At 34.9% G+C, this 27,237-nt stretch overlaps 1 protein-coding gene and 2 long non-coding RNA genes across 7 annotated transcripts in view; 2 read left to right on the forward strand and 1 right to left on the reverse strand.

Annotated features, from left to right (window-relative positions):
* The window catches only part of LOC122712148 (class A basic helix-loop-helix protein 15-like), a 28,623-nt gene extending 26,011 nt beyond the window's left edge, over positions 1 to 2,612 (reverse strand). For all 3 annotated transcript variants that reach the window (XR_006346272.1, XM_043931572.1, XM_043931552.1), the window contains exon 1: positions 2,159 to 2,612. The gene's annotated coding sequence lies outside the window, so the exon portion shown is untranslated. The remainder of the gene's footprint in view (positions 1 to 2,158) is intronic.
* Positions 2,613 to 2,762: 150 nt separating this feature from the next.
* LOC122712167 lies at positions 2,763 to 8,989 on the forward strand. 3 transcript variants are annotated; one of them, XR_006346275.1, is made up of 5 exons: positions 5,521 to 5,754; positions 5,911 to 6,142; positions 6,534 to 7,905; positions 8,086 to 8,274; positions 8,348 to 8,989. It is a non-coding gene; the product is annotated as an uncharacterized LOC122712167 (long non-coding RNA). The 3 variants fall into 3 exon arrangements; XR_006346277.1 differs by lacking the exons at positions 5,521 to 5,754; positions 5,911 to 6,142 and adding an exon at positions 2,763 to 2,878; XR_006346276.1 differs by lacking the exon at positions 5,911 to 6,142.
* Positions 8,990 to 24,578: 15,589 nt separating this feature from the next.
* On the forward strand, positions 24,579 to 26,365 carry LOC122712843. Its single transcript, XR_006346423.1, has 3 exons — positions 24,579 to 25,005; positions 25,201 to 25,300; positions 25,432 to 26,365. It is a non-coding gene; the product is annotated as an uncharacterized LOC122712843 (long non-coding RNA).
* Positions 26,366 to 27,237: the final 872 nt, after the last annotated feature.

The raw sequence follows: 27,237 nt of genomic DNA on the forward strand, positions 1-27,237 counted from the left end.
TTCCTTCTCACCCACGCAACAACGAACAAAACGAAGTGGATCGATGGCGACGCCAGTTAATAGCGCACACGCGACCGAATCAACGAGTTTGTTATTGCCGATTCGAATTCATGAATGGAAGAAGAAACTCCTCGTCGAGGAGACGAGGCAAAGAAACGAGTTGTACGACTAGCGGGATTTTCCTCCTTTCTCCCTGCCATTATTGCCTCCTTTCGCTTTTTTCCCCTCTTTCTCTTTTCCCTCTTATCACAGCATCACAGCAACTATCACAACGCCTCTGAACGTTCCACCGGTATTTTTAGTTTTCTTATCTTATTCCGAACTGGCGTAACTGTAATATCGAAACGAGAAACGATCGATTGGTTCACGCTGGAGAGTCTAGTCGCTCTTTTAAAAAAACGACAATTTTATCTTTTTTCTGATAAAAAAAAAAAAAAACATTTTTAATCGATATTCAAAAAAATTGTGAACCGAATTTGAAGAGCGAATGAGAGAGAGAACGAAAACGTTTGAAAAGTTTCTAATTGAATCGATAATAAATTTTCGATCGAAAATCAAGAAATCGTATTTGGATATAATTGACGTAAAGTTGGTATTTTATTTATTATTTTTTTCTTTCTTCTCTTTCAGAAATATGTGAAAAATGATGATTTAAAAAAAAAAAAAAAGATACATCTTTCTAAAGTTTGCGACTTTTTTAGAAATGACGAATCTCGTATTGGTTCGAAGCAAAGCGTGTTCATATCTCGAGTGATATTTAAACACCAAAATTACGATCCCCGACCAACCGTTCACTTCGTTTCTATGCATACTCGCGCAAGTTTCTTTTCGTTTATATTTAAAAGATTCGGGGGTAATAAAATCCATTTCTCGAATAAAGAATAGCATCGCGAATTTAACGATGACGGCACGGATGTACACGGAACGGGAGTTAGACTAGAAGTTGAAGCTTCGTGGAAATGAGAGAGTAAAACGAAAAAGAGAGGAGAGATTTTCTCTTCTCGCCGCTCGTCAACTTCCTCTTTCCATCGAGCCTTCTAAATCAGCAACTATCATTTTCACCGTAATAACACTCACGAGCTTTTAATTTTTTCTCTTCGATTCTCCTTTTTTCGAAACGAATACCAAGAATCTCAAAATCCGTCGATACGAACAAATTGATGAATGAAATTTTTTCGAAACGAAAAAAAAAAAAAAATATATATCGAAAACGAATATCAAAATATCCGATTCAAAAATCTCTCTTGAAACGAATTAATATTTAATTATCATTTCTATCTAAAAATTTAAAAAAAAAAAAATAAAAAACGATTCACACGAGTGTAAAAATGAGCGAGACATTTCATGTCACGTGCGTGACATTTCGCTTTGATATCGTAAACGGAACTCGTTCCCATGAGTTGTGAACGTTTTTTCGGGGAATTCTCTGTTTCTCCATCTCTACGCAACAGATTGAATCAGCGAGTATATCATACTTGTCGAGGAAACAACAGAAAAGAAAAATCCGCACTCTTAGGAAACGAGTGGACGAAACGGTTGATTATCTTCTCGCGTTTCCATTTCCATCGTCTCCAACTGCTCGTCGAGTGTTACGAGGTCACATCCGCGTACGAGTGACCGTATTCGTCCGCGTGTAAGTTCTTCTGTGAAGCGTCTACGCGCGATACGCAATCGAAAGTCGAAACAAATTTCGAAAGAAAATACGATTGATTTTCCTCAAATGTTCTGTTTCTTCAACGATAGGCGAGATAATATCAATTTCTATCGGCTTGATTGGTTTATCAATCTGGAATCGAGTTCTGTCAATAACTATCTAAGATAAAAGAACGAAAGAATGTTTTTACACACTATCGTACCGAGAAGAAAGTTGGAACGATCCGATTCACCGAGTCTCACGATCGATGTAGATAGGGGGAACGAAGATCAGGAAAAACACGCACGAATTTCGACATTCGACCAAGGTATATAGAGAAACGATGACTACGATGTAACAAGCGTATCCAATTAAATCGTGCACAATGAACCCAGGAACGGCAGCGATGACGTGTTACACACATACATACATACATATTTATATATATATATATATGTATATATATATATTCCCGACGCTGTCGTTTCGTCCGCGAGGATTGCTTTCCGCCAGTCTCGTATATACCGTTAATTGTGCTCGATTCTATTTCGTCAAGTTCCACCAGGTTTTCGGATATAGTCGGGCCAGAAGAATCTCGTTCGTGCAAGACAAGTCGCGCGCTGGATATCTTCGAATGGAAGAGCGAACAATCCCAAGGATCGAAGGAAAACCTCAAGCCTTGGCCAAATGGAAAACCGGTTGGAAACGAGGTTGGAACGACGACACTTCACTCTCGAACTCTCTCTAAAGTCTACTACGGTCTCGATAAAATCCGTGATGCGAATAGTCGCGTTTGATACACCGGCTCGACAAATCGGGGATCAATTGTGTGGAAAGAGAGAGGTCTACGCTTGGCACGAAGCGATCTCACCTCACCGAACGCCCGATCCGGACTGACTATAACTGTAAACCATCACTTGTCGCTGCCAACCTTCCCCCACCACGACTGCGAAGCGGATCGCCCCCCACCACCTGGTATCCGCCACGCCGCTCCGCGCAACGCCACCGAACTCTGTTCCCGCTTGAAACCAGTTCTCGATGCCACTCTTCCACCTTCGCCGGCTCCGCTTCAGAAGCGGTTTCCACCTGCTGCCGACACTGGCAAGCCCCGAATCCAAACAGAGCAAACGCACACACCTTGAACCGGCTTCGCCACGAAAAAAGGGCGAACCAGCGCTTTGCTCTTTTCACGCGCGCGCCGATGTAAAAGCTTGGATAACGGATCGAAAATTGGACAACGAAATTGTGCGTGGATATAGTATATTTTAATTTGAGTTTCCTTTGAATTTTAACGGCCGTCAAAAGGAAAGGATAGCGCGCGAAAGAGAAAGAGAGGGATATAAGTAAATAGGAAATATTGGATGGATGGGCAAAAATCGAACGTCGAAATTATACGCTTATCGAGTAGTAGATATTTAAATTGAATTCTGATACCAATCGACCAAAGTTCGGAGTTTTCTTTGTATCAAACATAGGAAAAAGATAATAGATTTAAATAAACGTTTGGTAGGCCAAACAGTAGGATCCAAACTGTGCATTTATCGATATTGAAATTGAATCTTCGAATCGAGCAAAGTTCGAAGTTTCTCTTGTATTTCGTTATTTGAGAAAAAAAATGTACAATCATCATGCTCTATAAACACGTGAACATTTATTAAAACCAGGATATTCAAATTAAGTGAATTTCTCGTAAGATAATATATGAACACTTGTGACTGAATATATATATATATGTTTTAAATCTTCCTACGATACACTCAATTCTATTGCTACTTGTAACCGATATCGGCAACTTTTCTCGAATCGAAAATTTATCAAATCTTTCATTAATCAATTCAATGTTCAAATGTTTCTACTATACACTCAATCCTATCGCTACTTGTAACCGATATCGGCAACTTTTCTCGAATCGAAAATTTATCAAATCTTTCATTAATCAATTCAATGTTCAAATGTTTCTACCATACGCTCAATCCTATCGCTACTTGTATAACCGATATCGCCACCTTTTCGTTTCGAAACGAAAATTTAAGTCAAACCTTTCATCGATCAATTCGATGTTCAAATGTTTCCACGCTCGATCCCATCGCTACTTGTAACCTATATCGGCAACTTTTCGTCTCGAATCGGAAATTTTCATTGGTCAATCAAATCGCATTGCTGCTCGATCCCATCGTTACACGTAAGTGATAATATTTTTACCACTAGGCGAAGACTACTTCGTTTCTTTAGCGTGTCCATCTACGAATCTTCTTTATAATTATCACGTTAGCCAGATAACCGGTTTCCCCGATATCCTCTGCAACGAACAATGAGTATTTGTATTTTCGTTTCTTTATTTCCTTATCCCAAGAGTCGGTTGTGTCGACGGCGGTTGTGTACGCATGAAAACTCTTTCTTAAAAGGCCGACGTTTCTGCGGTCTCGTTGCTTAGAATAAACACCGAGATAATGTTATCGCGTTTGGAAACACGAATCGCATTGTCCGTAGTGACGTTTGGTCATTCAACAGTTTGTAATTAATTGCATCAATTACAGTGGCCTATGCGTGTATACACGTTTTTTATAGTTTAGACTGTTATTACCATCTGTAGATAGCGTCTCGTTATGCGCGATGAATTATTGCTTTTAATCTGTCCCGCGTATTTCAATGCGATCGTCGAAAATAACTCGAAATATAATTTGTAGCCGCCGTATAAATATCATTGCAATTATATTTATACATCGAATCGAATTTTTATCTCGCGTGTTGCTCCATTTTTCCTTCCGTTTTTTATTACTTCGTTCGATTACTTCGATCGATTGCCAATCATTTTAATCGTGCATGGGAATTCGTTTCGCGGGAAAAAAAAAAAAAATTTTTTTTTCACCGATCCCCTAATTTTCCAACTCATCGTGGCGACTAGAGAATAGAGGGCAAAGCCTGTCCGAGCGAAGAAATATTTGAATTGTCACCTCGTATTCTCGCTGCGTGGCCGAGTGATTCAGAATTTACAATAATAGCCGTAACGGATAAAATTTTGATTATTTCAAGCTTCGATCGTTCAAATGTTTCAAGCTCGTGTCGAGCAAATTTGAAGAGCGCAGTGATCTTGAAAAAAAAAAAAAAACGCGGCTAGTGTTTTAATTTTTATAGTGATAAATCGTCGTTCCAACGTTTCTCGAAAGATTTATACAAACGACAATTTGATTAATCCGCACGATTTTCTTGACATCCATATTTCGATTTGAGAAGAGATAAATTTCATGAAATTGAAATCTAAAAGAAACTAAATTTTTTTAACTGAAAATATTTTTTTGAAACAATTTCAGAGATAACTCCGTCCAAAGATTCAAATTAGACGTATTGAATTGACGTAAAAGTTCTTTTTTTTTTTTTTTTGACAAATAACCAGATGGATTATTAAGTGGATGGATCGTTAATAATATTCAAAATTGTCGATACCGGCTGAAAAATTGAAATAAAAATAAGAATAATTTTGCATTTTTATCGCTCAAGTAAAATATATAAAATATGTGAAAACATAATTATCGTTAACAGTTGGTATTATCGTTACGTAAAAATAAGCTTTAAATGGCATAAACGTAATTAAAGAGTTTATCGAATTCCTTAAGTATCGTCATAATTGAAAATATTTTCTCTATGGCAAATTATTAAAGAATTTTTTATGTTTCCAAGTAAAAAAAGAATCCGATCGATTTTTCACAATTTCATTAACCGCAAAAAAACTCTGATTCATCAAGTTTATTATTATTTAATTATTCAAGAAATATGCTTTTTCTAATAAGGTCCAACAGTTATAAGTCGGTCAATCTTTCTAACATATATGTATACATAAGTTTTCGTATCAATTAGTTGGTCACATAGTTGCACACAGTCCACTCGTTTCTCGTTGGATTTTCTTGACGACATTAGACTTCAATCCGTCGAGGATATTAAATTCAATCGATAACATCTTTCCTTTGCTGTTTCTAAATTAAAAAGTCGTTGTACTAATGTGTATAATTTACATTTTTCCGTGAGATATATATGATTAAGAAGAAAGGAAAGAATGCAAGTTAAAAGTTATTTGATAAAACGCATCAAAATCCACGATTCGAAGATAAATTAATTTAAACAAGGTATCTTTATCAAATTTTCTACGTGTATTTACGTATAATTTATATTTTTTAATACGATGTAATGCTCGAGAAGTTTTTCTAAAAGAAAATCAATACAACGATTACATAACCTCAAAAATTGCAATGTAACTATATAATAATTTATTCGGTAAACAGGTTGAGCAATCAATTTCCGGTTGGAAAGTATTAAAAGGGTATGAAACGATCGGCTCGTTTATAATCAAATCAAATTATAAAGAGACGTTAGTTCTGATGTTGTCAACACTGCAAGAAAAAAAAATGTGTAAACGATATTATTAATAACTGGTATTCAAACTCGAATGTATACTTGTCGATGCAATCGATTTTAATGTTAGCGTGGGTGGTCACAGGTGAACGTATGAAATTGGTAATTGTTAAGTAACGTGAATTCTTAACTCGGTTATGAGCATAGTTATATGCTTCTGAAGACAATATACAATACCTATTGATCCTTCAACTCATCTCTCGTCGAATTAAATACTATTGATATTACGTGATATCCTAAAAGACATACCTCAAAGGACACTTGAACGTTTATTATTATTTCAAGCCTTTGTTTCAAATATGATTAATTATATACAGAGTGTTAATATATTCGTGGTACACCTTCGAAAGAAACACAAACGTTGGTATAGGTTAGATTAGACGGACAGCTCTATCTCTGTCATACCGTCTTGTTATTTCGTTTAACAATTTCAATTGCTTATATTCCAAAATATATTCAAAAATTAATTCGATCCTTCGTATTCATTTTTCAGAGAAAGAAAAAAAATGGGAAAAAATCGTTCGTCCCAAGATCTATTTTTATTATAAAGTTGAAAAAGAACGATCGAACGACAAAGTTGATTCTTGTCGCAGATAATTCTGGAATTCTCGATTTGCTGACAAAACGGACAATTCGATCTGCTATTACAGAGGCAAATAGAAACGGTGGATCTATAAATAATCGAGTGGCTATAACGGGATATATAATAACAGGGCCTCGAATTATTCAAGTACCGAGAGCATAATTATCCAATCGTTTGACTCCAGCTCCATTCAAAGTCACCGGAGCAGCACGACAAGCAATAACTTTTAGATCCTGTGCCACGACGCCCCATATTTTACGATTACAGCGTCCACGTAGGTGAACGTGATTGTCTGCGGCGATGTTATTTCATAGTAGTCTGATATACTATATAACGAACGAGGCAACAGAGTTTCGAGCTGATACTGATTTACCGACCTGGCAATGGTTCCGTTTTGGTAAAAGAATTTTTAATACTTGTAGTTTTCTTAATTCAAAATATACATTGTCAATTTGACAATGTATATCGTAATTTCTCAAAAGATAAAGTTAATCTTCATATATTCTTTTTCTTCGTTTTTATTTTATTAACAATTTATTAAATCTTTCAGTTTTTTCATCTTACATATATTATTTTATTAAAAGTTTATTCAATCAACATCTAGATCACCTAAATTTTCCCACCTAACCTCTTTTTCGATTATCCTCAAATCCTCTCTCTGCAACCTGCGCAAATTCACAATGCGCAACAGCACACATGCGCATTGTTCGTTGTTCAATCGCAGCGCAACGATAGCAGCACTCGAATCGAACGAGACGAGTGATACGGATAACTAATAAGTTTTCGTTTTCTTTTCCTATCTTCCCTTCTCTCCCTCTCTCACTCCTAGCAAAGAAAAAAGGAAAAAAGAAGACGGTGGCGTGCGTTACACAAGAACGATAAGAAGGAGAAACTTGGTGCAAAGCGCGTGCACAACTCGAAGGGGCATGTCCTTCGGCGTAAAAGTCCTGGCCCATGGGCCCAACGACCGTGTGTCGTTGTTATCGGGCCTGCTTACGCCACATTTCACTCGAGCTCTGCTCCACCTCGACTCGATATATAGTATACATATATATATATATATAAGCATTCGATGCTTTTTTTTACTTGGAACGACGTGAACCAGATCTTTTTGCGGCGAACTCGCTGTAACGTTAACTCTTAAACGGCGGCCAACGCCTCGCCACTTTCTGCGCTCGCCTGTCCATTTGCGGCGGCTTTGCCATGTCAATGCAAATGTTCTTCCTGACAATGTAACGACGCCGTGGAAGTACTATGGGAAAAGTTTATCCCGGGATTCATGGTATGAGAAAATACATCTCGCCTCGCCTCCACAACACGAATTCTTCGTCGATCCTTGAAGGATCGCGGAAACTGGAGTTTCGAAACGATCGATTATTTTTGGGGATGACGAGAAATTCTGATCTGCATTATGAAAATATTTTTATGGAGGATCGTTGTTACTTTTTTTTTTTCTTTGCAGATTAATAAACGAAAGATGGTCCAAGATCCAAATGGGGACGATGAATTATTACAGATGTTTGGAATTCAATTTTTGGAACGACGAGAATTATTATTTCGAAACGTTTTTATGGAAGATGATTTTTTTTTTTTTCTCGAAGATCAATAAAGTCGATCCAAATGGAGAGAAGATGGATTATTGTACACGTTTGTGAATAATCAGAACTGTTTTTTAATTTTCGTCTCGAAATATCTTTATATATGATCGTTACTTTTTTTCGCAGGCTATAAAAAATAATGGATCCAAATGGAGAAGATGGATTATCATAGTCGCCAATTTGGAATTCAATTTTTGGAAATGGCGTTTTTTTTGTTATTTTTTCTTTCTTTTTATTTCTTTCGTCCGATTGTGCCCGAATGATAATTGAACATATTCAATATCCGTCGTTCGCAACGTTCTGGAAACAAATGGAGGGCAAGCTCGCATTAGGCTCGTGTATATCGGGCAACTTTCATCTGGACATTTTTATTCGACTTGCGGATAGCGTGGAGTCACCGTGTACATCGTCGATCGGCGCTCGAACAAAACGATTTCACGGCAGAAGCTGGTGAAATGGAAAATCATTCTCGTTTTCTTTCGCCTAGTTTTCTTCTCCTTTTTTCGATGAAATACGAGCAACTCGTGAAACCTTAACGATCGTTGCACAACCGCACAATTATCGCGTGCTCAGACTGTCGGCAATTCCTAACTTACACACATTTTGTGCCTCGTTGCCGTGGTTGAGAGCTGGTACAGAGAGAGAGAGAGAGAGAGAAAAAAAGGAACGTAGTTAATCGTAATAATTATTTTAACCTGTTGTCAACCGCCAGTCCATTGTGTACACGCGAAGAATATCTTGATATTCCTCACGAATATTTTTATTATCCTTTTTTCATATTTCAATAATTCAAACAAAATCGAAATAAAGTTTTTAATATATCAGATTATTGAAATTCTATCCATAATGTGATATTTAAACGAAACGAGGTTATTCGAGTTAAATCATTTAAATCTCTAACTTTATAAAGAATAACTTTCACATTTCTAATTATTCTCATTCCTTTTGATTTATCCGATGCATGATCTAACTTTTTCGCGCTCAATCGCGTGATTTTCACATTTCTAACTCGTTCCTTTCGATTTGTCCGAAGCATAACCTAACTTTTTCGCGCTCAATCGCGTGATTTTCTAACTCGTTCCTTTCCATTTATCCGAACCATAACCTAACCTTTTTCGCGCCTGTTCGCGTGATTTTCACATTTCTAACTCATTCCTTTCCATTTATCCGAAGCAGAACCTAACTTTTTCGCGCTCGATCGCGAGGTTTTCACATTTCTAATTATTCTCATTCCTTTCGATTTATCCGAAGTATAATCTAACTTTTTCGTGCTCAATCGCGTGATTTTCTAACTCGTTTATCTGAAGCATAACCTAACTTTTTCGAGTTCAATCGTGATACGAAAATGAAACATAACCTAACTTTTCCACGCTCAACCGCGATACCAAAAAATGAAAACTCGCGGCCAATCTGGCGCAAAACGGTTGGAAAAAGTAATCTCTCGACTCGAAAGCACAAAATCGTATATCACGATGTCCACTTTTTCTTCCGCCCTCGTGTTTCCTTACGCTCCCGTTACAACTCGTATCTCGTTCAATTATCAGCTCGATGAATTACATTTCCGATGATTCCCGGATATTTTTTTTTTTTCCAGCACGAGGCAGAAAATCTAAAAATCGGGGATTGAAAAAAGAAAAGAGAAGAAAAGGAAATAGAGAGAGAGAGAAAAAAGAGAAGTGAAAGTTCAAGATTAAAAGATTACGAGAAATCGCGAAACAGGGAGTACAATCGTTTTTTGATCGTTACGTGAGCATCGTTCGCTCGGAATTCATTTCGAGGAAAGTTTTAACGAACCGGAACCATAAACGGAGAGTCGATGCTGCTCCACTCGTTGTTAAATTTACGATATAATTACGATCACTTTGAAAAAGATAGCAAAACCGGTTTTTCTCCTTTTTTTTTTTTTTCTTTTATTCTTTCGTTTGTTCTTTCTTTTTNTTTTTTTTTTTTTTTTTTTTTTTAGATTATTTATTCACCCTTCTATTCCCCGATTGTCGTGCTCGAATATGATAACGATCGAAGATGACCCGCATGACGCGATTCTCTCGCGATTTCTTTTTTCTTTTTCTTTTTTTTTTTCCCGCCACAGATCAATAATTTCGCCTCTCGTTATCGCCGCATGGCTTGATACGACTTAATTCGATCCAATACGCGCGATTATTTCATTCTTCCTTTTGTTTCAGATTACCATGGTTACGATGGAGGATAAAAGGTGATTAAAATGGATGATTAATAGGTGTTTTTAATACTACAACTACCGGGCCTTTAATATCCATTCATTTTACATATAAATGCTTGCTACGTCACGGAGATAAGTATATTTAAATTATTATTATTTCTCAATAAATTACGATATTAATGATCAAAAATATTTTCACGTTCTCGATAAAAAAAAAAACCATTATTTCGATTGTTCTAAGTGTTAAAATCCTTGAAAGATGAGATATAAAACGAAAAATATTTAATAACAAACGTTTAAACGTAAAATGCAAATTGTGAAAATTGTCAAAAAAAGAGAACAATTATTAGAAAATAATTTTATATATTTAATATATCATACGTTTTTTAACGCTTAATAACTAAAACGCTGTAATCTTTCTTACCGCACGCAAAATCTGTTTACCTGCTCTCCAACGAAACGATCGTCACGAGAGGAAGTATTATGCGACAGGAGGACATGTTTTTACGTAACGAAATAATCGTCGCGCATTTCATAACCGCGCTTATTAATATCCACTGTAGAACTGGTGTCCCGTGCCCTTTTTCTTCTACAAAAAAAAAANAAAAAAAAAAAAAAACGCTTCCACAAAGCGTAATTCGCACTGCACACAGCGATTAAATTACAACGCAAAAGTATTGTCTCTCGATTCCCTCTTTCTTCTTCTTCTTCTAATTGCTTCTTCTCTTTCTTCTTTCTTTCCCTTTCTCTTTCGATCTACGAGCAAAAGAGACAAAATATTTGGAGCTACCAGCTACCAGCGTTACGCGAAGCATTCGCATAAAATTATCGTATTCGATTTAAACGGACTTAACGAACGCCAAGAAAGTTGCATTCCCCCGTGTCCGGTTGAATAAATTAAGGAGGCGTGGTTGTCGAGAACCGTTCGTCTCGAATCGATGACTCACGATAATGTCGAGTGTAATTTCTCTTATTTTTCCTTTTCCTTCTTTTTCTTCTTCTTCTCCTCCTCCTCTCCTTCCTTTTTTTGCTTCTTATTCGAGCAGGTTAAACGCTCTCCGCTGTCTATTAAACACTTGGAGATAGATTCATTTTTCCATGTAGTAGTGGTATATGTACGCGGTATATGTTAGTTAGTGACTGGAATATTTTCTTGAATAATTAAGTTGAATAATACTCGAGGTTGATCGAGGTAATTTAATCGAAGTGTTTTTTTTTTTTTTTTTATTCGTTTTATTATTATAAAGAGAAATATCTTTGAGATATTTGCAGATATTATTATTGTACGAGGAAAATACTTTAAAGAAAAATTCTAATTTTCAATTGCGAATTACGTCCCGTTTAATTTATACACACAGTGGGTTATGAATTAATAAGTTTTTTTTTTTTTTTTTTAATACGAATTTAGAGAGAATATCTTGAATACAATTTTGCAATGGAGCATTAAAATCTGGACGTGATTCGTGATTTAAAATCTTTGCTCTGCATCGGAAACATCAAACTTGACCTTCATACGTCCTCCAAGCCTGCACTTACAACTTCTCGACTTTCGATAATTTTTCGATAATTAATAACGACAGTTTCTTCTTTGATAAGTTTTAAAAGTATTTTATTTTCCAAGATGTTAAGCGACCAAAATATACAAAAAGTCAAACTTGACCTTCATACGTCCTCCAGGCGTGCACTCACGACAAATTACAACTTCTCAACTTTCGATAATTTTTCGATAATTAATAACGACAGTTTCTTCTTTGATAAGTTTAATATAATATACAAGATTTTTGCTCTACAAAAAGTCAAACTTGACCTTCATACGTCCTCCAGGCGTGCACTTACAATAAATTACAATTTCTCGATTCTTGATAATTTTTCGATAAATAGTAACGACAGTTTCTTCTTTGATAAGTTTTAAAAATATTATTTAATTTCCAGGTTTTAAACGACGCACGATGTGCAAGATGGAATGTAAAAAAAAAAAAAAAAAAAAAAANAAAAAAAAAAAAAAAAAAAAGAAAGAAGAAAAACGAAGGATAATCGGGAAATGAAGACCTTCCGAAAAAGACACGCGAGTACGATTTCCTTTTCAACAAGCTTGTAATACGTATAATCTGATCGTTATCTTAACGATCGTGTAACCATGGTCCCGCAAAAATGAAGTTTTTTTCTCCTCGCTTGTTTTTTTTTTTTTTTTTTTTTTGTTCGTTCTCGTGTAACGCGCACATCCATCACTGACCACCAACTTTCTTCTATGCGCTAGAGCCACATCTGGAATGTAGCCGTGTTCACGCACTAATTATTTTAGATAAAAAGTCGGAGATATCTAAACGAAGGGGAGATAAGGAGGAGAAAGGAAGAAGAGGTAAGACTTTATTACACGTTCATAAAACGGGAGAGACGAGCAAAAAAAAAAAAAAAATAAAAAGAAAAGAAAATGGTAAAAAATAGAAATAGGAATGATGGCTGAAGAAAAAGAAGAATGGAGCATTATTTTCGATTGATGAATATGATGATGAGGGATTCGAAAAGCTTAATTTTTAAGCGAGATAGTAAAGTTGGCTAAAGAAAAAAGGAAATGGTGGAATATTATTTTCGATATGAAAGAATAGCGAAGGATTTAAACTTCAAAAAAAAAGGATACGAAACAGTATTATCTTAGATATAAAAATAATGAAAAATTTGAAAAACTTGAATTTCACTACGAAAAAAAAAAAAAACAACTTTTGTTCAAATTCATGAATAATAAAAAAAAAAAACATCTTTTTCTTACCGAATTACAAAACAAAAAGCTCGTTCAATTTTCATATAAACAATCTATACTGGTTTTCCCTTGAAGAAAAAAAAGAGGAGGAAAGAAAACGATTTAAATAACCATCTTAGACAGTTCAAGTCCCCCAATTTAGGATGGGAACCGGTTCTAAAGTGGAAGTCAACGAACCCTGAACCCGATAGATTCCTTGGGATTATTTTAGAAACACGAGGATGATCGTAAAATAGGGATTTTAGTGACGACGCCCCTAGAACCTTAATAGAGGTTTTACGCACCCATGGTGGATTCCTTCCATCTTGATCATCGTCGACAGAGAAAATAGATTTTCGTTCGAACGAAAATAAATATTATCTTCATTATACATTTATTTCGTAATACTCATTTTCATCGAGATAAGATGGAAGAAAATTGGGATCTCTAATAAGTAATTAGAGCAGTAAATGATCATTATAATTATGGTTCATCGCGATAACTTTACGAAACTGTTTTTTTTTTTTCTTTTTCTTTCGTCCTGTTTGATCATAACTGTTCTCACGTTACGTTAGTAAACGTGTGAAACGAGAAATTCTCGCGCGACATTTAACCGCTCGGTAGGTAATTTCGACGACAGTAAAACATTGTCTCACGCTGGTGGTGGTCCGTTAAGAATTTTTGGTTAAAAGTTCGTACGCGTTCCGAATACGATTATATCGACTCGACTATCGACTCGACACTAAAACTCGTCCTAAATAATGTCCCCCATTCCTTTCCCTCCTTCCTGTGTGTATTTTCTTGAAATGTTCGAGAGGGAGTATCGAATTTTATTAATCTCTAATTGTTATCGATCGAGCTTGCCAAGCGGATTGCAAATCGAATTTAAAATCGTGGCGGGAATTTAGATTTCGACGGACAGATTTAAATTGCAATTAGTTTTCGATGAACCAAGAATAACGAAATTTTCGCGAGAGACATTGACATTTTTCGAATCGAAAGTTTAAATATTTTTTCACTTCAAGCGTGGAATTAGCCAATTCCATTCCACGTATTTTTGCCGTTTGTTAAAATTAATTTTCGAGGGAAATCGAGTATGAAAAATTCAAAAATTCGATTTTGACACAGTTTAACTTAATTTTCAAACTTGAAAACCTTGAAACGACGAGATACGGATTATTTCCAACCGTAATAATCTCGTTTGCGTAGAAATGAAATAAAATTCGTAGAAACTCAAAATCCAAGCGAATTGAAAGCCAATCTAAATAAATTCTTCTTTCGGGAAATGGAATTGAAGAATGGTGGCAGCACGACAGCGATTTAAGCTTTCTTTCTCGGAAATCGTAAAGGAAAGCGGCGATCGAAAGGATCCCTGTTTGTCATTCCAAACGAGATGATCACGATCAAACGGTTGCGGTATACGGCGCGCCGCCCGCATATTTTCACGTTTCGTCTCGCGAGCCGTTCGTAGCCATCGCCAGGGAAGCACCTGCACACGACGAGCGCATCGTTCACGCGCCTCTATACCGATAATCACGTAGAACCAGGTTGAACAGAGGTGGAAACTCATTCCCACGCGCGGACAGCCCACCTGTGCGTGCACGCTCTCCTCTCCCTCCCCCTCCTCTTAAACTGAAAAGATTTCGTTTCGACCACTTGCCTTTTGACCTTATTCGATCGATCGAGAAATTGTCACGTGGAAGATCCATTGAAATTCTGATCAAATTTAATACATTTCTGTTTTCCTGTTTTGATTTTAGGATTTAAGATATAGAAATTTTTCATTTTTCGGTTTTGGATCCTTCTTCTTGGCTGCTTCAAAATTTCATCGAATTTCAATTTTATTATTTTTATTCATCTTGTGTTCAGAGAAATGAAATTATTAATTTTATATATATGTGAGGGTTTAATAGACGTGTTTATATCCTTTGAAAAAATTATTTATTACGATACTTATTAATTATTTTTTATAGTTTTGCGAAATATTTCGAACGAATTTATTATTATTCGATTGCGAATATATATAAAATTATGACAAAGATATATAATTTTATAAAAATTTATAAAAATCGGAAAGATTTTTCCAAGATTCCAGACTCAAACCTAAAAAGGAAAATGAATAGTTTCTGAAATATAATCTAAACGGTTACGCGAAGAAAAACGGAGAATCCATTTTGTTGGAAGAAGGACATACAATTTCACAGAAGGAAGCGTATCTCATTTTAGATATATCGTGCAAAGTTCTCGAGATATATATATATATATATATATATATATATATATATACGCACACACGAAAGTGCGGCAATTTGAAGCAATTTCTTATCTCTTTTTACGATCGAAGGTTTTTTTCCGCGGGTCTCGATCGCACTTCAATCTCTCTCTCCCAAGAGTTTCTCCTTTCACTAAGTTCCTCCCTCTACGATTGATTGTCGAACTTCAGCCATCACGATTCTTGGATAACCGGTAATTGTTCGGATTATAGCGGTCGATTTACCAGGAAGCCGAGCTTCTGGGTTCTGAGATTCCTTCGGTGACTCGGTGCTTCGTAGGAAACGTAATCGTTAATGCGATTAAGTCGTCGCGCAGGTGCATCATAGTAACATCGAAAAGTTTCGATCTCTATTTTTTTTTTTTTTTGTTTTCCTTCCTGTTATATTTCGTATATTTTTCCAGGGTTCAGAGTCCATTGTTTATTCAATTCTTTTTTTTTTGCTAAAAATGCAACAAAGTTAACGAGGGTCATATTTTCAAATAATAAATTGCTTTAATTTAGTTTTTAAAAAATGACACAGTTTAAAATAATATTTCTATTTCAAATTTAGTAAGAGACTGTTGCTTATCTTTAAAGTGAATTTTTGCTAATCAAATTATCGATTTATATATACGGAAAGAAAAAAAAATGTTTCGAATAAAAGTCGAATCGTTTCGAGATGTATTCGTAATTAAAATAATTTTTTATGGAAATCATTCGTCTTTTAATGGATGCAATTCGTTATTTCTTATAAAAAAAAAAAAAAAAAGAAAGAAAGATGTTATTTACGTCGATTTTACGAAGTTCGTAAAAAAACATTATCAGGGACGTATATCGTTTCTTCATCTTTCACGTGACAATTTCTACAAACTTCAAGTTAAAAGTATCTTTTAAACTAAAAATTTTTTTAAAACTCAATATTTTTATTTTGTAAAAAAATAACTGCATCCATTGTTGCAATAAAAATTATACGATTCCATTAAAAAAATTATACACGTGCGTAAAAATTGTTCAACTTTATCATTCGAACTTACATACTTTGACATACGTTTATTCGATTTAAATAACATACCCTGTAATAAACATCATTAAATTAACTTCAACTTCAAAAAAAAAAAATAATAAAGTTATAATAATTTAATTTAAATTTAAATAAGATACCCCATAAATAACCTTAAACTATTTTAACATTCAAAAAAAAAAAAAAGAAAAATAAAATTCAAAATTTCTTGACAAATTTCCTTCATAAATATCATCGTTACATTCTTCACCTTCCTCTTTCCTCTCCCCTGCCCCACTTTCGATTCTCAAATCGATCTCGACCTTCGATACGTTCGGTGTATTGTTATTAACGAGCAAATAACATTTCTCCAATTCGACGAAAAATAATGTTTGTTCAATTGGTGTGCAACCTGTTGCAAAGAGAGATAAATTCCGTTGCGACGTTGAAGAGGGGAGGGGAGGGGAGAAGAGAAGGGGGACAGAGAGAGAGAGAAAGAGAAAGAGAAAGAGAGAGAGATTTCAATGGCTGGCTGGCTGGCTGGCTGGCTGGCACAGGAGGCGCGAATCTCGTGGCGAATCGTTGATATTAATCTACTTGGCGCTCTGCTAGTTTTCTAATCATATTTTAACGATCGAGACTGTTGCACGATCGACGAAACTGGGCCGCTGACAGCTTTCGAGAATCCTTTTCAGCGACCTCGTTCCAGCCCCGTGTTTTTTAAGGAATAATTCGAATTTTGTCGATTCGTTCGTTCGGGGAATAAATTATTGGGCGCTTTTTTTTTTTAACTCGATTAAGGTGTATTCTCTAGGATTGCAGGATTATATTGTGTATTTATACGGAATGATGATCTAATTTTCAATAATCCAATTTGTGTAAATATTCAGTTGTACGATTCTTTAATATTTAATATTTAAAAATAAAATTTAAAACGAGCTAAATTTCTAAAAAGTTTTTCGCAAGCGATCGTTAGTAAACAACTTTGAAGCGAATCGTTCGATCTATCCATTTGCGTTTTAATTTCACGGTGAATTTCGCGGTTCTTATTATAAATTTTACATATTTCGTGGTATACGCGAAATGTATTGCGAAAAGTATCGTGTTTTTATAAAAATATTTTCGATTCGGGGCGCGATATATTATTTTTAAAAGAAATATATACGATAAATGCATATTTTAAGATAAACTATATAATCGAGAGTTACGATTAATTAATTGAATAAAATTTCGAAGAAATTTTTTTCCGAATTTTAAATTTAAATTTCGCATCTCGACGATAGTTTCGATTCTTTCCTATTTTCCATCTTTAAGAAACAAACTGTGCACACTGTCCACCCAATTTCTATCTAATTTCCAAGGAATCGATCGATACTTCCGGTCAACGAAGGTAGTCGTTGGATTTCCGCTCGGGGCCAAACTATTCCGTGAAATCTATTCGGTATTCGTAACAATATCTTTCCAATGCAACGCGTAAATAATTCATTAACGAAAGGCAGGAATTTTACTGCTCCGACATTCCTGATCGATCGAACGTTACAAAACAAAAAGGAAGAGAGAGAGAGAGAGAGAGAGAGAGAGAGAGAGAGAGAGAGAGAGAGAGAGAGAGTTCGAAAAAGTATCCAACAGTTTTTACTAGAGGCGTGCAATATTCGGGCTCTCGTTTTTCAACGTTAATCAAGAACCAGGAAGCGCAAGCTTCGTTGCGTAATTTAATAACTTCCGTGAAACGACGAAACATAGTGTAGACAAACGGTGAGACCTGCGGTTGTCGTTATTACAAACAAATTATTGGCGAGAGTATTGTTTCTAAAAAGCTCGAAAGGACGATAAAAGGACGGATAATCCCTCTTCTTGTGTTCCCCTCCTCTCGTCGATGTGAAAAAAAAAAAAAAAAAAAATAGGAATCCATCGAGTCGAAATCGAGGTCTTAATTTCCTTCGCGAATTAAAACCAACTTTCTCTACGTTCCCCGGTAATTGCTAATAAGGTTAATAAATTGATAGACGCCGAACGAATTTTTATTCCCAAGCGTCCGTAAATCGCGCGATATCGAGAGGAAAATGATCGCGCTTCGTAATTTGTGTGGATTAGAAATTAGAGGTTCTCAACCTGTCGTGAGAATCTTCTTTTGGAGGATCGTCATTTCTTATTAATAGACAAAAAACGATGAATAGTAGGAACAATGTTTCGATTAAAATTTATTGTTCCTTTAATTTCTAGTTTCTAGCGATACAATTTCTTATCAAAAGATTATCTTCAATGGAAAATGGTTTAATTGGTTCGTCTTTATCTTTCATATGACGAAGCAATGGATACCACATTCGATTAAATAAATAATAAAAATAAAAATTGATTCGTATATGGAAAAAAAACCAAAGAACGAATCGATATTTTTACAATGTGATCAATACAATTAAACGAAACCGAGTTAAATTAAATATTAATTTTCAAGAAACAACGTATACTTTCCTTCGTTCCTAATACTTAGATTAATTTACAATTTCGTTATAGATATAAATATCCTTAACCCGTCGATAATGAAGTCAATACTTCATCCTAGCAAAGGATTAAACTTGACGAACTTTTCCATCAATTTTTCAATTTTTTGAATCGAATAAAATTTGTTCGAACGATTCGTCAAAATATCTCCGTTTATCGTCACAGCGGTCGCAACAAGTGATCGTCGTATAACGGTATATACAGACATTCTTGGCCCAATGAATCAGTCTTCTGTTGTACGTTTGTCTATACCGGCCGATGGTCACGCATCGGTTCGGTCAAGGCCCTTCTCCACCATCGTTTTTTATCCTTCTCTCCTTCACCGCTTTCCCTCTCTCTCTTTCTTTCTCCTCCCCTCCGCCAGTCTGTTCCACCTCTACGCCCAATCGCCTTCCTTCACCTTCCGTTATTTACGTTCCTTAATTACGTATTGTCCAACGTAATCGGGCTGCGATCTGGCCGATCGTGTCACCATGCCACTCGTGTCCGATCTAGGCTTGGATCAACGATCGAAGGCGGGGCCGAATCGCACGCGTATTCGCTCGAGTTTATCGACCTTCGATTAATTTAGTTTTTTTTTTAGTTTCCAGTGATGGGCAAAATTTATTAATAGTTGAAATTACTTCGATAACTTATTGTTCAAAATATAATGATAATTGCGAATAATTGTAACGGCCGAGGTTATATGAAAAGCGGATCAGCTATAATTATTATTTTAGTTAAGTAATTATTTAAAGTAACTTTATTCGAAATTTTTAGCTAATTGCTTTTTTAACGGATTGATGGTTTGTTTTTCTTTTTTCTCTCTCTCTTTCTCTCTTCTTTTGGCGGAATGGAATTTTCTGAAGATTTCTTTGAGATTTTAACTTGCGTTCAAATTGAAATTGATTTTCACGTATTTAAAGTTGGAGAATTTATTAAGGCGGAATGTAATCGTTGTCTGCGCTCTTCTTTCTTCCTATATTTCGTTCGTTCTCTTTCTCCACGATAATTATTAGGCGTGGAAGCTTGTTAACTAACATTTTAACATAGTTTGGTCAATGTTTTTCAGAGCGAAAAAACGATTCTTCTGGCTGTGAGGAAGTGAAAGCGTTCTCCAATGATTCATAAATAGAGGCACTGAACGGTGACAGTATAAACAGACTATTTATCACAAGAGTGGAAAGAAAAAAATTTGCACGCTTTTTATGAGAAAGGAATTCATCCATTACACGATCGCAACGATAATTTTCTTCTTTTATGAACACAGCTTCTTTTAGCTTTTTCCATTGGATCGTCCTTAAAAAAAATTTTAATCTTTAAGAATTAAAAAATAAAATCGTCGAATTCTTTGAACATTTTATTTGAGTTTCAAATATTTCGTTTTTTTTTCACGAATTAATATTTATTTTTTATTCGAACGAACTAATAATCATTATTTAATCATTTCCATGATATATACTATCGTAATTGCCAATATACAATGAATCACGAAACTGATACTGAAACATATACTTCAACAGCGCGAGATAAGAAAAATGAGCATTTAATTTTTTTTAATATCCCGTCACGCCGTTGTAAAAAAATTTTTTTTGTCAACAAAAAATATTTTATCTTTATACTTCACACGCACATGAATTTTTATTAAAATTCGCTTAGATTACTATTTAAGATTGCTTTAAAAAAGAAAAATTTTTATGCAATAATGAAATTAAGTTTACATAGAAATGTAAACTCTCTGCCATATTCTTCAAATATTTTGCATAAATGCATAAAAAAAATTTACAATCCAGTCATTACTCTCATGAGAATATATACATTCGATATATTCAATTGTTTCAACAATTTCGTATCTTTTTTACAAATTAAAAAAGTATAAATATATTCGAAGGATATCGATTTCCTTATCGCATTCTTCAAATGATTCGTAACAATTAACGCGTAATCACGCGCGTTCCATACATTTTTTCATATTTGAATTTTGCATAAATGCATAAATTACTTTTGCTATATAAATACAGTTATTCAATACAATTTACAATTTCTTCTCTTCTCGCGGATCGAAGAGATAAATATAACTCGATGAACGAGGTAGTCTGTGGGGCGACGAAAGTTCGTCGATTTCCGGTTCGTCGCGACCGGTATTTATCGATCGATAGCCACTATTAAAACGCGGCCGCCATTTACGGTGTTGACCGGTGACGTAACATTACGTCAGGTATTACCGTAATCACGTATTGTCGGTTGACAATCCGGTCGAAGAGGGAATCGACACGAATGGTGGAAAGAGAGGGACGGTGGCATGGTGGACTTACGAGCCGTTAGACAATACGTAATTAGACGGCACGAAGACCATGAAAGGTGAAGGAGGTTGACCGAAGCGGATGGAAGGAGGAAGAAGAGAAGCATGGGAAAGAGAGAAAAGGGACGAGAGGCCTTGACCGACTCTCAACGTTCTATGTATCTCCCCCTCCTTACGTCTCTTCCCTCCCTTCCACTCTAACGTTCAGATTGGATTCGTCCTTAAATATAAACCGAGCGAAGACGAGCTCGAGTCTGTTACACGAGTAGCCATTTCTTTGCTTTGCTAATTCTTTTTTTTTTTTTTTGTAAATTTATATATAATCTTTTCTTTGTATTTTCCATTTTTAATGAAATCGAATAAAATTATACGTTTTGACATTGTATTAATTATTGTAGTAATTGGAAGGAAATTTTTGTCCCATCGTTCCAAACTTGTAAAGAAATTGTTATCGTTTTAGGTTTAATTTTTGATCCTTGATGAAGAATTGTAACACGAATCAGGAAGAAAATATGCCGTTATATAAATTTTTATTAAAGTCACATGGAGATGTAAAAATTATTTGAAATATAGATATTTCTTTACAAGTGACTTCGTTTCCATTATGACAAATTATATTTAAATTATAAAACGAGATATTAGTTGATTCAAAGGCGTATCATTAATTGTTCAATTTTTAAAATTGTAATAAGAATAATAAAAAATATTGTATAAGTAAAGGAGAATGAAAATTGTCGCAATTAAAGGTTTACGTATCGACGAATTAAAATTCGTAAAGTAATAAAATTATAAATCGTATACGTAGGGAGAGAATAATATTACGAATAATAAGAGAATGGCGAAAGAACGAGGAAGACGTTCTCTGATTGTTTCCTTGTTCATCATCCAATCCAATTTGAGATTCGAAACGATCATCAGGCGCATCTGTTCAGAATCGAGAGTTGCAATCGATGGATAGACGGATAGATTGGAAGGAAATTGAAGTAAATTTACCGATTTCGTAGAAATTGCGAGCAGTTGCGACACAGTATCTCTCGATGCTTCATCGTCTAGATTGATTCGAACACGCAGTCGATCGAGAATAGTTTACAATTACTTGTTATCGAACAAAAAGATGTGGATTGAAATAATTCTGTTCGAGACAAAATAGCTTGAGTAAAGAAATATCGAGAATGAGAAAAAAAAAACGAATAAGAGAATGGAATTATTAAAAATAAACAAAAAACTTACTCTCTCTCTCTTCAAGGACTCGAAAATAAGGAAAAAAGAAAAAAAAATGATTCAGAGCGAACGATAAGAATTGAATAAAAATAAAAGTTATTAAGAGGTTATTTGTAAAAAAATTGAAAGGAGCTCGAAAAAAAAGAGAAGCAAGAATATCACGATTATTCAAGAGAAGATGGAAGCGCGGCGAAAGTAAGTGTACTTGGGAACAAAAGAAGAAATCGACAAGAGGCTTCAGAAAAGGAGGCGCAACAGCTTAGAATAGAGCAGAAACGGGCGATGGTATCCTCTTCCGCGATGAAATAACGGGGAAAGAAGGAAAGCAGAAGGTGAGAGTCTGCGCAAGGTGAGGTTAGGTTGGGCGAGGTTAGTTTAGCTATGCACGAGGCTGGACGTTCGCCAAGGTCCCGTCCCGTGGAAAGAGGGGCAGTCTTGACCTCACGAGATCGTCGACACGCTCATTTCCGATTATATATTTAGATTAGTATCTGTGTAAGCGCGTGCACAATATCGGGTAAAAATTATTTTCTTCGGTTTCACCGATCTTTCGAAGTTCGAAAATCCTAACCTAACTCTCGATCACGTTCAAAGTTTTTTTTCAAGAAAGTGCCTTGAACAATCTTAGTGAAATGACGTTCAGAATACTTCAGATACTCTTGAATCGTCATCAAAATATCGAGAATTAGCTCGGTGAAAAGAACGTTCCAACACAGTTTTTCTTCTTTGCTGACTGAAAACTTCTTTAAAAGGAGTTCAAGATTTCTCTTATAGAAAGAAACTGGAAATCAGAGTGCCAAAGTAGAGAAGTTGACAAACAACTTCAAATTTCCAACTTTTTCAACTTTGAGGATAACGTGTATGACGTGATCAATGAAGTTTGATAATTTCCTTTGTAAAACGAATCGCTTTGTTCCTGAAACGAAATATAGTAAGCAAAACGAACGACTTTGCTACAATGTACTCACATCGCTGCGCAACTCGTTTCCTCGTTTTCTTTCCAAATTTTACGGGAGTGCGCGTTGCTCTTCGATACGATCCACGATATCGAGGAAAAAAAAGACTGAGAATCGAAAGGCATTGCCGAGTGAATAATATTGGATCAGGGACTCAGGTTATCAGGTGTACCGTTGTTTCTAAAGAATTTTCGAGTTCGAGTGAAAGGCTGATCGATCTACCGAGTCGGTCGTGACGTTTGATAAAGCCTGTTGCCTTCAAAGCTTACTTACGATTTCAAAGCTCGCGGATCAAATATTGCTTGCTACAAATTATCGTATGTACGTGTATACGTACAAGGGCCATGAGATAAATTAACGACCCGCGTCATTTCGGTCTGGCATAAGTCGATGATTGCGACCGTTATACTTAATGCTCATGCATATTCATCCTCGTATACCGTACACGGATAAAAAATTCATTATTCGTTGGAAAAGTTTACAAACACTACTTCTCTTCCCCTGGAAACCTCGACTCGGTGTCCTCTTTTCTTTCTTTTTTTGACATCACGGTAGATCGATAAAAATATATACGGCAATATTTATGTTGTTTCACCGATAACTTTTTGATTATTTTTTTCTTTTTTTTCATCGTTATATATTTAAAATGAACTCTAAGGTATTATTAATTTTTGTTTATACATGCAATAAATGATTGAAAAGATGATTGAAAAAATTTTAAAGGTTAAATATAAAGTTGCTTTGATAATTTATTATTCGAAGCAGATAACAATTATAACAATTACGAATATATATTATAAATATTATTATATATATATATGTAGTTTTAAATTTTATCCTAATTAATGTGAAACTTTTCTGTTCATGCATTTTAAATAAAACATTTCTATTTCTTGTTTTATTAAAAATACGAAATTCTCTCTGGAAAATAAAAATTCGCATAAAATTTTTCTAAACGCAATCTATCATCACATTCTTGAGAAATTACTTTTCCAAGGAAAACAAATCTCGGGATCTCTATTCTAATCCGATTACCTAGTTCACCTCGAGTTCGATCTTTTTTTCTCGATGAGCGATCAGCGACAGTAGCGACTCGGAATCATCTTGGCCGCGATGGAAACAATACATCAGAGTTGGTTGCATCAGAAGGAGCGAACGGTTACACCTGTAACGGACGAATAGCGATGTCGAAAGGCTGGTTCGAGCACCGTGACGTGTTCCAAGCGAATTTCTCCGTAACCGCACCGCGTCAGCCCACACCGTGAGCAAATTTGCAACAAAATGGCCGGTGTTTAGGTAGCGCGAATTTGCATTTTCGCGTTTTACGGCTATCCGTGCGGAAAACAGGGCTCGTTCGCCGAGAAAAACTACTCCTTTCTCAATGTTTATTCATTCCAAGTGATTCTCGTGTAACGAGAGAACAGATTCATTTCTCGTATCGGCCAATTTCAATCCTCGCGTATTTTATTATCGACGTAACGTGTGTGTTCATATTGATTACAAAGAGATTAAAATCTGTTGAAGAATTCTTTTAATGATTAAAAACAATACAATTAACAACATAATTAAAAACTCATTAATAATATTTTATTTTACTTGACAGTATTTTGAGAGTATCCTTGTTTTTGATGTCTTGACAACTGTTCCTGAAGAGGTTAGGAAGAATTATTTCACATTTTATGCGTACAACATTTCTTAAATAACAGTGCATTTCACTCTTCTTTTCATATAATTGTTACTTTACATGAAAGTACATTAGATTAGAAGAATAAATATATTACATCCTGTTATAACTATAAATTTAAAAGTGAAAGAATTCAAAATCTTATTTTCTTTTCCTTGATTCCAGAAAGAAAAGCAGGCGACATGTAAATTTCCTTATTATCAAAAATGAAGGTTTAACGGATATATATGACAAATAAAAAAACCAATGCAGTGAAGAAATAACGGTAAGAAGCCATTTATTTAAAAATTTCTAAATAAAATTCGAATTATTCGAATAAAGAAATCGGATAAAAAATTAAATTTTCGAAATTAACGCTCCATATTGATCGAGAATCAATTATTTACTCAATTACAGGATTATTGTTCTCCTTGGCTTTTCTCGACTTCCATCGAAGCCAGTTGTTCTTCGAAACTAATTGGCCATCGGTTAACTTACCTCGTTAGCCAACGTCCCAATACTTGCAAAACGGGCGTGCGGTTGAATCATAAAAGCGACGTGCCCATCGGTTGCATCGAAAAGGAAATAAAGAAGGCGTGAGGAGACACGAGCCATCTTGTCACCGATTACGAAAGGAGGAAATTATTACGCGTCCCCATACGCGTTGTAAAATGTCATCGAGAAACGTCGAAAAACTCATTTCTTTCTTTCGATTCTTGGGGTTTATAAAAAAAACGTGCGTGAATCGTACACGTCTTTTCTGAAAATTGCGTTTCATTTCAATTAACCGACGATTAACGACACACGCTGTCCGATCCGCAATTATTTAAAGCGATTATGGCCGATTATCGATTGTCCATGATTTTTCAATGAATCTGTTTTCTTTCTGACGGTACAATAAAAAATGGAAAATAGAATTTTTCACTATCAGAATATCAAAGTCTCTGTCTTTTAAATGGCGATTGTAGTACATGATAATATTCCAAAAGTTCCTTTGAGAGAACGCGGCAATTTAAATGATAGATCATAATCATTGATGATTTATGAATATGAATATAAATTGTATAAGATTCTGATTATTAGAATGTTTTAGAGGAAAATTATTTCTCGATAAATGAGAAAATACACTCGTAAAAATATAAATTCATTTGCCAAGAAAAAAGGAAAAAACATATTCATTGTATAGAAAAAAAATAAATAAAAAATGTAACGTTAAAATATTCCCAAACCCTTATAATCCTATGCCTCGTCTTTTTTTATCATTAAAATAAGAAAATTGAACTTTTGAAATACGCTTTTGTCCTTACATGTAATAAAATTGATGATATAGCAGGGTAAGAACATATGGAAAATAGAATGTGTAGTCTGATACATAAACAGTTTTTGCAAAGATAGTTTAGAAAGCGAATTCTTTCCGACTCGAGTTTTTTTTTGTTCGTTATGTTCCACTGTCTCTGATCGGTCCCCTCCCTCCCTCTCTCTTGTTGTTTCTTAATAAAATAGCCATAACCTTTCCGTTACATTCGACTCGATGGCAAACCGATTAATCGGAGAAACTATTTTCAAAGAAGTGCATGACTGCGCACGAGAGATTTCATGCCGCAATTTGCGGCTGAAAGAGCGCAGCCGATGGACGTAACCGGATTTATCTATTGTCCAACCTCCAGGGTTTCTATGAATCATAGAAAATGATCGAAGAAACTTGTATATTTAATGTCCTTTCCGTGCAATTAACGACTCGCCGTTGTTGGGCTGGTAGAAAGAGGTAAAGGTTTCTGCCTTCGAAGAAAATTGCGAAATTCTATAAAATTATTTATTCGTGAATATTTATTAAATTAGTATTCATTATATACGCGAATTGACCAATCACTGACAAACAAGAACCTATGTTATTCGTTAGAGCATCGATAGAGAAATATTTAGATGTATATACGATAACTTAGATTCAATTACGAGAGTTATAAAAAGTTAAAAGGTAAAGATTTTTGTTTAAAATTACTTGAGGATATTTATTAAATTGGTATTCGTTGTATGCGAATTGATCGATCTCTAGAAAAGTGTAAATATATGCTAAGAAAATGCTATGAAAATTTAAAAAACAAATTTCGTTTAGATTTATTTGTAGTAGATTTAGATACAGTATATTAATACAGTATAGTAATATTATAGTAATATTATATATTATTAATATTATATATTAAATATTATTTAAATTCATTTATG

Source organism: Apis laboriosa, unplaced genomic scaffold (assembly GCF_014066325.1).
Source record: "Apis laboriosa isolate Shangri-la unplaced genomic scaffold, ASM1406632v1 scaffold112_cov148, whole genome shotgun sequence".
Taxonomy (NCBI): Eukaryota; Metazoa; Arthropoda; class Insecta; order Hymenoptera; family Apidae; genus Apis; species Apis laboriosa.